We start from the raw sequence: 11,508 nt of genomic DNA on the forward strand, positions 1-11,508 counted from the left end.
CTGTGTGGAAGAAGCTTGGCTGCCCCCTAAAAATCTGACATCTGTTAGAGGGCAGTAGGGGAAAATAGAGACTAAGTAGACAATGGACAGATGTCCAGCACAGGTTTTCACCAATTCTGATTTTCTACAAGTCTAAGGTTCTTGAGCCTCACTAAAGTTATGCATTTTTTCAACAAACATTTATTTAGCATATATGTCATGGCTCCCAGCCCATCCCCAAGAAGATTATAGCCTAGCAGAGAAACAGATAAGATAAACAATCATCTCAAAAACCAAAAGAGAGATTGTATGAGCATAAATAAATCAGAAACAAGAAGGTTTGGGAGAGAGATGGTGTAGGAAGTGGGAGAGAGGCATAAAGCAGCTATCTGAGGAACATAGAGAAAGAAAGGGGCCAGAGAACAGAATGAAGGGGAAGAGGGCAGAAGACGATTTATGGAAGGTGTTTGGGATCAGATTGTGAAGAGTCTTATGTACTAGTCTCGGGAATTTGGATTCGATCTGTGTGCAAATATATTTGGATTTGTTTGGGGGAGTGGAACCGATGGTGACAGTTTTCAAAAGCCTGAATGTATAATTTAGGTATATTAATACTGATGGCCAAATTACAATGGCCCTGAGCCCTTACTTCCCTGTAGAACCTCAGTCCTATCTTCCACAGATTTACGCCATTCAGAGCCTCCCAAGTTTTTTTGTTTTTTTTTTTCCCTGAGAACTCCGAATTAAAACCCAATCTATTGCTCTGTGAGAAACTGTCGGTTAGAAGAGGAAACTTAAATTTGAGCACAGACTGAGAAGAGAGAGAGAAGATGGCCACGTGACAGAGCCAGAATGTGAACACCATGGACTGCTGGCAAGCCACAGCTTTCAGAGGAAGCACAGTCCTTCAGATTTTGGACTTCTGGTGCCCAGAACTCTTTAATTTCAGAGTTGCTTTTCCTGATACTGTTCCCAAATTTTGGATATACAACCCTGTTTTGAGTCTGCATTGCATACAGGTATGTGACAAATCCCATGGAAAGGAGAATGAGTAAAACATGAAAATCAAGACATCAGGCCAGAATAAAGGAGCACCAAATCCACTTGTTTTTCTGTTGCCTAGGACAAGAATTTCAGCCACGACTTTGCTTTCTGGAGGATCCTATGCATTTCCTTTTGCTTTTCTGCTCTAATCATGGTCATTTTCCAGCTACAACAATCAAGTCCAAGTGTCGGCACAATATATTCCTTTTGTAAAAATCACCTTTCTGGTGATAGAAAGTCATCTTGTGATTAATGGATTCCCCAGCACCACATATATGTTCAAGTGTAAAAAAGATGCTGTTTTGCTCAAGGAAAAAAGTAATATCTGTTTGGGACCTCGGATTTCTATAGGAGAAGTAGAGGCTTCTATAATTGACCATTGGAAGAACTAAAAATATTGCATGCCTGCAAAGAATTCTTTTTCTCATTTTAACATGGAAAAGAAACTGTCTTCCCATTCTCCAATGAACGTTTGATAGAGCTATTTTTGTTTGTTTTTACTGAAAGTAATTAGGTTTTTTAAATGTTTATACATTTCTAGTAGATATTTTGGATTTGTAACTCAGAACAGGTTTAATTCTTTCATTTTATATATATACAAAATGAATTAAATATACCTTTCATTTACGCTGATAGTATCTCTATGAAAACTCTTTAGAATTATCTTTAAAGTGGAATATATGCTTCACCTAGGACTCAGCATTTCATCTCTACATCTGTATCAAACGTAAATGTATGCTAAAGAATATGTGCACTAAAAGACATGTAAAAAAAATTCCTAACAAAGTATTTTATGATAGCCCCAATTTGAAAAAATATCTACCAACAGTAGAATATATAAATAAATTGTGGCTGTCCAAACCATGGAATAGTATACCACAATGAAAATAAACAGCATGAATCTATGCTACTAAGATAATATTGTATAAATACCAGACACATGAAATACTTAACTGCAAGAAATGCTTGTTTAAAATTCAATTACATTGGGTCTGTAGGAAGAGAGGTGAGGCTTCAGTCTTTTAAAAAGTACAACAAAATGACTTCCAAAAGAGCTCTGGTCATTCTGGCTAAAGGAGCAGAGGAGATGGAGAAGGTCAACCTTGTGGATGTCATGAGATGAGCCGGAATTAAAGTCACCGTTTGCAGATTTGGCTGGAAAAGAGTGTAGCAGAGACATTGTCATTTGTCCTGATGCCAGTCTTGAAGATGCCAAAAGAGAAGGACCATATGATTTGGTGGTTCTGCCAGGAGGTAATCTTGGTGCACGGGATTTACCCAAGTTTGGTGCTGAGAGAGAGATACTGAAGGAACAAGAAAAGAGGAAGGGCTTCGTGGCCACCATCTGTGCAGGTCCTACGGCTTTATAGGCTCATGAAATAGGTTTTGGAAGCAAAGTTACAACACGCCCACTTGCTAAAGACAAAATGATGAATGGAAATCACTATAGCTACTCAGAGAATCTTGTGGAGAAGGATGGCCTTATTCTTACCAGCCAGGATCCTGAAACCAGCTTTGAATTTTCTCTTGCTATTGTTGAGGCACTGAAATGGCAAGGAGGTGGCTGATCAAGTGAAGGTGCCATTTGTTCTCAACGATTTGTGCAGAAATATATAATAAAGAGAGAAGTAGGCTCTATGTAATCTGTTCTCACTGTGTTAGATGTCAACAAAAATGGTTGGTTTGTGTGCAGAGACAAGACCATTACTGTCTTTGTCAAGAAACAACTTGACAGACATCTCAACCTACATATTTTGTGTCCTTACCTTTCTGAATCTTCTAGGCAGGATAGACAGGTTATTTAGCAAACTACTGATTATTGTTTTTGTTTTTTTTTTGTGAGATCAAATTCATTATTAGCTCTATTTGCAGCTATTAACCTACTGATAGAGTGACTGAAATAAGAGAATGGTAAATGCATTTTGCATAGCAAGTAAGAAAAACCTAAAAGCAAAGATTTGAGGCTTGTGATTTTCTCCCATTCATTAACTGTATTTTTAATGTGCTATTAAATAATATCAATTAAAAAAAAAAAACAAAACAATCTATCAGCTGCAGTCACCAAGTAGCATTAACCATGTTTCTTCTCCTCTGCTCCAGCTTCAACTTGTCCATATCCACTGCCCAAGAAGGTAGTAATAGAAACCTCATCATTGCTGATGTTGAGCCACCTACTGAGAGAGGGAGCTCCTGGTATGCAGAGTTCTCAGGTGGTGCTGGGTGCCATGCAGATGGACTTGGAAGGGTTCTCACCCTAACTCTGCGCCACCCCTTGTCAGCAGGACTCCAAAACAGCTCTGTGTCCAACTAGTCACAAGGTGAGACTTTCAATAAAATAATTCCTTCAGTCCCTGCCCCTTTAGCCATGAGTGTTCAAACTTATTTCAAGAGACTGGGTAGAATCCAAACACTAAGCCATCCTGCCTCCCCCATCCTCCTCAAAAACTCATATACCCCTTCAGCAACAAAGCCCTCGTCCATAGCAAGATGCAGGTGGAGAGGCATGGAGAGGGAAGTAGGCCCTTCACACAACTACCATGCGTGCTCTAGCCCATGATCCTTCCACGGGTTAACCACTTGCCTTCAGTACGTATTGAAGAACTTAAGGAATGCTCTTTGGATAGATGCATGAAGAAACAGAGTAGAGAAGACTGGAAATGGGAGGGGATAGTGAGTCAGAGAACAATAGCTATTGGCATAGTCTAAGTGTACTGGCCTAAGACACTAGCAGGTGAGAAAATTTTGAGAGACATTTCTGGGATGAAATCACCAGAAATTTACAAATGGATTCTCCTCTTGCCCCTTTCAGAAAGAGAGAGGGTAGGAAAAAATTGGATGCTAAGTAGACAACTTGGCAACTAACTGGACAACTAACTTCCAAAATGGGTTTTTATCAATTCTGACTTCCTACTATTCTAAGCTCCTTGGTCCTCATTAAATAGATGCAACATCTAGAGTCATTACCATCCCCCAGGACAGGTGAGCCTCTGGAAGACCCTAGAGACTCTAGAAAGCATTCAGGAAAACAAAAGTCCAAGTACCTCAAGAAGAAGGATCAAGAAGCTTTCCTATCTGAATGTATTGGACATAGGAAATTTAAGAGACTGAATTAAAGACCCAGGAGGTCAGAATCCAGGACATGAGAGTGTATGAGAAGAAACTCCTAGAAAAATAACTAGGGTGGAATGCTGGATGGATCATCCAGGCTTAAATAATAATGATAATAAAAATAGTGAAAAACAGTTCCTACCTTTTGTTGCATCTTTACATATGCCAGGTAGTATACCACCAGATTTATAGTTGATACTGCATTAATTTCCTACAACTAGCATATGAGGTAGGTATTGTTCTCTATATTAGAGATGAGAGATGAGAATTGAGAGTCTGAAAGGTGAAGAACCTTGTCCAAAGGTTATTTCAAATATAGGACTTTTTGGCTCCAAAGTCTACTCCAGTCTGTGAGACTTTTATCTTCATTCTTCAAATGCTGAGAAACCATAAATTGCTATCAGTTTAGAAAAACAAATTAATTACTTGATGCCACAATTACTATATTATGTCTTGTCAGTCTGTCAACTCAGAGTAATTTACAAGCTTGTAATCCATAGCTGATCTTAATAAAAATGAAAATAGCACTTTGATGTACACACTTTTCTTCTTTCCTATACTTTCTTCCTTCATGAAAGCTTAAAACAAAAGACCACTTGGGATATCATATGTGGTTCTATCACACATGTCCCTAATTAGAAAGATGTGACTTGCCCTTCTATTGACACTGAGTTTTCAAACTCACCAGCAAAGAATCAGATAGATGAATCTGATGATGAATTATTTCTGTTCCCACAACCAAACCTTAAGCAGTTGTTTTCAAATCTCCCATACTTTTCAAATACCTTGGGAATATAAACAGCTATTTAATACAGAAATCCAAAATTACATGTTAATGAATTTTGCAATAGTAGCAGTAAATGATGCTTTTGACATTCAAAGAAAACAGAAGAGTTCCTCCCTTCAGATGTCAAGTCTGCGTCATGGGTCTCAATTGAATGAATTTGTGGATTATTATCAACAAGGAAAATATAAACAGCATAGACTCTTAAATATAGAAATATAGGATTTTATTTGACTGCAGGACAGAGATCTCTAATTCCTTGTTAATTATAGGGTGAAACCAATAATCCACTGAGCTATGCTACCTTCTGGGGGAATAAACAGTGGATAGTTTAATATTTTCAGGAAAAGGTGATCCTCATCTTTTCTTCTTAAATATAAATCACCTTTATCTTTCCAAATCACCACTGCCTCCTAATTAAGATTCTAGAGCCGGTGAAGAGGCTAGAAGATACCTGGCACCCTTGAATAGGGGCTATAAGCCAGACGCAAATGAATGTGCACCAAATAAACACCCTGTTTCTTTACACCTCAGTAAGCTGAGGCTCTGGGAATTGGGGATCTCTGGAGTGTGTGAATTTGGATCAGAGAAGTTCCCAGAAATTCATTCTGATTTGCAACCACCCCAGAAGGAAGAATTCCTGAAGACATAGGAACTCCCTTGATCAGGGTGGAGCAATTTCAGAATTGCATAAGTCTAAATTTTATCAGTATTCTGTGGAATCTCTGAAAGACTGCCATCCTCCGGGTTCCTGGATTTTCTCCTGTGCATTCTAAATACCTGGAATAGATGTTCTTTTGGAAGAGAAGGCCAAGGTTAAAACAAAGTCCCAAAGCAGCTGTGTGGCTCTGGAATCCCCAAGGATCTAGCATAATCCTGGAGTCTTCCAGAGATAACTCAAGTTTCATGGAGCTAGGCAATTTGGACCACACTACAAAGAGAACCCAGTGGTCCGTCCTCTGACCCTCAGACCCTGGGGCAAGTCCACCAGTTAGCTCAGGACCAAAATGTCCTCTCTGTATCACTGGATGTCATTTTCATGCCTCTGCTTGATGTATGATCAAAGGCATTTAGTTATGGCTCCATTTCAATGAAGAGGCCTTATTAACTCACTCCCTAATTCCAAGTTAGAAATGCACATATTATTTGCAAATGGGAGCTAGGCTAGTGGGCAACCTTGGAATAAAGAGCAATGCTGATGGCCATGAAGCTAGGGAGCTAGGAAAGACTGAGATTTTTAGCTCCAGCTTCTAGAAAACTGTTCAGCCATGTACGTCAGCTGGACTTTGAAAGCAAAACAAGTAGTAAAGGAAAAGGGAAGAATTTTAAAGGAGAATGAAACAACCACAACAGGACAAATAATCCTGAATCACAAATTAGAAGCTTCATATTGGCAGAGACACAAAATAATATTTTCACTAGAATGAATAGCCCTAGAAAAGTCTTTTCTCCAATATCAGACACAACCAAGCCTTTCCTTCCATATGAGACATGAATATCTCCTTTTTCCACTTCATCTTTTTCAGTTATGCAAACAAAATTGTAGCAGCAGAAAAAATAATGAATTTAGTCACTTTAGGTCCAATATTTCCTCACTAATGTATTGGCAGTCATAAAGCAGGGCATTCTTACTCCAGAATATTTCCTTTCTTTTATCACCTTTAGAATTCCAATGTCACTGAATAACTAATTATATTCAATTTAATCGTACCAGCGCAAGAAGCAGGCACCTTAAGAGCACATTAATTTCATACTGACTAAAACTCTGGGAGGTTTTGTATACCACAGAGGCAGTCTACTGTTTAAAATGTTCTTTTTCATGTGTGTCAGAGCACTTTAACTTCAACCACTCTGCTAAGAGGCTGTTGTTTTAGTTCAAAGTGTACACAAAGGAGAGAATCACCACGTATGAACTAATATTTGCTTAACTGTCTTCATTTCCCCAGTGCCCTGCAATTCAAGTGCTCTGTGTTCCTTTCTTTAGTGGTCACGATGGCAAATGAATAAAAACTCTGTTGTTCCTGAGCACACAATATGCCAAAGAGGCTAGTATTTGGCCTCGTCTTTCTCACAGCTATGTGTTGGACGACGCCTTTACCTTCATGGCTAAGCGAGGGAATGTGGGAGAGACTAAGGAGCCAGGCACAAGGGACGGAGGGTGAGGCTTTGAGGTTAGCTCAGGTAAGTTCACCGCCGAGTTGTTGCTCGGTACTCCAGAAGCTCGAGCTTCCATTTCTTTTCCCTTGTGTAACAATTTGGAAAATAAATGACCATCACCTTGGTCATTTGTTTTAAGTAAACTTAAAAAAAAAAAAGAACACCAATAAAAAGAAAGGAAAGTAGGACAGAAGGAAGGAAGAGTGGAAGGAAAGGAGAGGAAGGGAAGGGGAGGAGAGGAGAGGGGAGGGGAGAGAATGTTTAAAAAGTACAACTTTAAGAAGATATACAGTTAATTCCACTTCTAGGTATATATCCAAAGAGAATGAAAACAGGGTTGCAAACAGATACTTGTACAGCAAAGTTTATAGCAGCATAGTCACAATAATATTTGGAAACAACCCAAATAGCCATCAACAAATGACTAGATAAACAAAATGTAGTATATGCACGCAATGGAATATTATTTGGCCATAAGAAAAAATGAAGTTATGAGACATGATGCAACACAGAAGAACTTTTAAAACATTATGCTCAGTGAAATAAACGAGATGCATAAGGACAAATACTTCATGATGTCACTTATAAGAGATGACTAGAAATGGCAAAGTCACAGAGATAGAAAGCAGATTAGAGGCTATGGGGAGGGGTAGGGTGAGGAGGGAAGGGAGACAGTGTGTTTGTAAAGAAAAAGAAGAAGAAGGAGGAGGAGGAAGAGAAGGAGGAGGAGGGGGAGGAAGGGGGGGCGAGAAGGGGATCTGGAAGTCCTCCTGGGGCACACACTGCAGTAGCTCACTGCCCTGTAGTGTGGGGAGCCACTGGGTGCGATCCAATCTTGTCAATCATTCACTCCCAAAGCTATCATAGGACTCAAGGTTGCAAAACAGAACAGTGGTATCCAAGCTTGAAGTGGAGTAAAGAGAGGAAGAATAGCATTCCAGTTCCTTGAGTAGTACTACATCTCTGCATTTGAAAATATTTCAAAGTGCCCTCCATTGCTCTTATTATCCCTTCCTTCACCTGACCTTCATTTCCCCTTTCCTTGCCTTCTCATCTCTCCCTCCTTAGACCCTACTACTTAGCAAATCTAAAGGTAGGGATGCGGCCTACATTGTCAAGGGTGACGGAAGAGAAGAAAGACATCCACTCTGCTTCTTCACACTTCACCCATCTACCCAGCAGCTCCTTTTTTCTACCCTTCCCACAAAACTTGCCAGCCTTCCTGGCTTGCAGTCATAGCATGGAGGTTACAGTGTGGTTTCCTCAATACTAGCACCTGTGGTGGCCATCATGGTTTCAAAACCAAGATTTGCAACTTCACTCTGCCTTGTGGACCATTTCCAAAATGATTTTCAGGCTCTCTAGAGTTCCAATAGATCTTCTTTATCCAACTCCTCATTGCCATTGCTGCTTTGATCTGTCCAAATAACCATGCTTAGAGTGATACTGTTTACCCTCTGGGTACTTAGAAATAGCACTACCTATAGGCCTATGAAAATAATTTCTGTGTGTACTTGATCCCCAGATGCTCTCAGCTTTTCTCAGTGTTAATCACAATAAAGCTCCCTTTATAAGATTGTTTTCAATTGAGTGTTTGAAATTAGAAGGGGGCAAGGCAAAGCGTATTTACCTTTGCAGTTTCACACCCATTCATCTCTAGAGGGAGCGTGTGTCTCTCAGACCACTGGGCTTTGCAGAGCAGAGCCAGGAAGTGTACAAAATTGTGTTGTCTTTCTGCCCATCCATAAACCATGCTCCAGGTCCAGAGCCAAGCAAGGGAGCAGAAGGTACTGCTCTCAACAGCAGCTAAGCCTGTGGTCTCTCCTCCAAGCCAGATTTCTGCAAGCAGCAGGCCTCCCCAGGGAACAGAGCCTAGAACTATGGTTGAGCCACCTCCAAACATGTGTTTACTGTCCTTCCAAGGCCAACACCTGCCCCCCTCCAAGTCCTTTTGGATTTCTTCCCTTTCCAGGCCACTGAGTCGTCTTTCGACTCAGTCCACATTGCAGTTGTCTCTGGCTGGGCCCACTGGGCAGTAAATAGGTCAATTGTGACTGAAAGGTTCCAGTTGTTGCTATTGCTTTGTGCTGCAGGTGGCAAGCAGATTCCCTCGAGAGGTTCACATGGGGTTCTGCTTATTGTCACAGAACATCTTACCTGGGTTTTTTTTTCTTCTTCTTTTCCTCTGGCCCCTGGCCCATTTCTGCAAACGTAAGAGTGTCATTTCTTCAACAAACAAAGGATTTCCTCTGCACTCTCAAAGGCTTGTTAAAACTCCATTGCTTTAATATTTCTTCCTCCACTTAGGTGTTCTTTCCAAAGAGCACTACAACACCAAGTGCTATTGAATGACATATGATGTCAGGCTTTTTTCCCCCCATTTCATTTCATTTTGAGTCCAAGCACTTGCAAAACTCCAGGCACATAAGCCTCCATCACCTCCCTGTGTCTGGGCTCTCCCACAAGGCTGTGGACTCAGGTGTTCAGGAATTGCACATTTAAGTCCTTTCCTTTTGTCTACTCTGTTATCAAGAAAGGAATGGAAAAGGAAGTCAAAATTATGACCTTACATTTTGCTACTGGGTTGGTTAATGATCCTCTTTGAGGAAAGACTGCTGCAGAAATAGATTGAAAGATCAGTTCTTAAAAGTTTTGAAATATTCTGTAAATATAGTAGCCATTCATCAAGTGCTTCCATCAGGCACTGGGCTGCAGGCTTGACATGCTCTGTTTTATTCAATTAATCTAATTTTCCTATAAGAGCAAAATTACTATCTCCATTTTACAGATGTATAAATAGGCTTAGATTAAGTAACCTGCTTAAAGACTCAACAAAAAATTATCAAAGCAGAGGCTTGAGTGTAGATTTCACTGAATCCAAACTACTGAATCTATACTACTACCTGCAAGCCAAAGATCCTCCCTTAGCTACAAATTTATAGTATATGAGTTGTTCAAACTTCCAATGATCCCGTGATCATTGAAAATATAAAGTACTGAGTATCATAGCTACCAAGAATTTTTTTTCTTGCTAGTTCCTTTATCTATTTTTTTAAATATGGATCACTAATATTTTTCAATGGAATAAAACCAAGTCCCAGGACAAGTCAACACTCTCTTGACCTTCCTTAACTCTGTGAGGTCTACATGCCAAATATGGGTCGTCATATATGGACTCCCATGATCTGCCACATCTCGGTGTCACAACCTCTCCCATTACATCAGACAGACAGATGGCTAAAAAACTTTCTAAAAGCATCACTAAAATATTTCAAACATGTTACCTGAAATGCCAAATGTTAAATATGGTATTGGTTAAGGGTTTTTTCTAAGACACTTTAGCATTTGCTCAAATTCCTCATTAATTCAACTGTGGTGCAAATTTCACAAAATCGTCTTATATGAATATGAGAGTGGATATCATGCCAGAGAGGTCATTTAGCCGATATCCACACTGACACCATCCAAATAAATCTGAATTTATCCTGAATTTTAGGAGACCTTTAGAGGAGTTTCCCGTATTCCCATCAGTATTGATTGTTAACATTAATAGCAAAGACTTGTGTGATTCTTCCAATGTAACTTTTATATGTATAATCTCATTAAACCCTCACAAAATCCATATGAGGAAGAGTTTATAATCTCATATTACAGGTGGGGAAACTGAGGTTCAGAGAGATTATATAATCTGCCAAGAACTCATAGCCAGGGAGCGATGCAGTTGGAAATTAAGCCTAGGTCTTCTGACTTCTCACTCAAAGTCACTACCCCACGCTGCTGCTCCCCAATTGGGAGGTGCTTCCTTTCTAGATCTTTATAAGGACCTATAGCAGAAGTGAAAATGTGCCCTTTCTTTTTCCTGAAGGAAGGGCTCCCAAGGTTAGAAAAGAGAGATTTGAAAAACTTTAAAACCATACCAACTGTTTTAGAAGCCAAGCTATTATCAATTTGTGTTTTCGGTTTTTTGGTTTTTGCTTTTGATTGGGGTGATCATGCTGACCCAATCACTTATTTGGTTCAAGTCTAGGCCTTTGCTGCAGTTGGTAGCCCATGAAATACGCCACTCACAGAAGGTGACTTGAAAAATCTAAGTTGCTAGCAGTAAGAGAAATAGTAAACCTATGATAAATAGATGTGATTTAACCATTTGGCTTAAAATGGTGTCTGGCCCAGAGGAGACACTCAAAAACAATTTGTTGACCTAATGAAAATAATTATTTAATTAACTAAATAAAATGAGGTAGCTAATTATTAAAGTATTAGGTCAGGGAGACTAACATATACTATGAGAAGATGGAGATCTTCTTGAAAACCATAGAAGAAAGTAGCAAAATTGATATTCAGCCAAGTCCAACTTCTACCATTTGCTTTGCCCACTAAACTTGGAGCCATCAATTGCTCACCATGGATCACCAACAGCGCTTTCTCAAACAGCC

General features: G+C 39.7%; 1 pseudogene; it reads left to right on the forward strand.

Moving 5' to 3' along the window:
• The first annotated feature begins 2,062 nt into the window (after window positions 1-2,062).
• Window positions 2,063-2,640, forward strand: LOC119530506 (annotated as a pseudogene).
• Window positions 2,641-11,508: the final 8,868 nt, after the last annotated feature.

This window comes from Choloepus didactylus, chromosome 3 (assembly GCF_015220235.1).
Source record: "Choloepus didactylus isolate mChoDid1 chromosome 3, mChoDid1.pri, whole genome shotgun sequence".
In the NCBI taxonomy this organism is placed as follows: domain Eukaryota; kingdom Metazoa; phylum Chordata; class Mammalia; order Pilosa; family Megalonychidae; genus Choloepus; species Choloepus didactylus.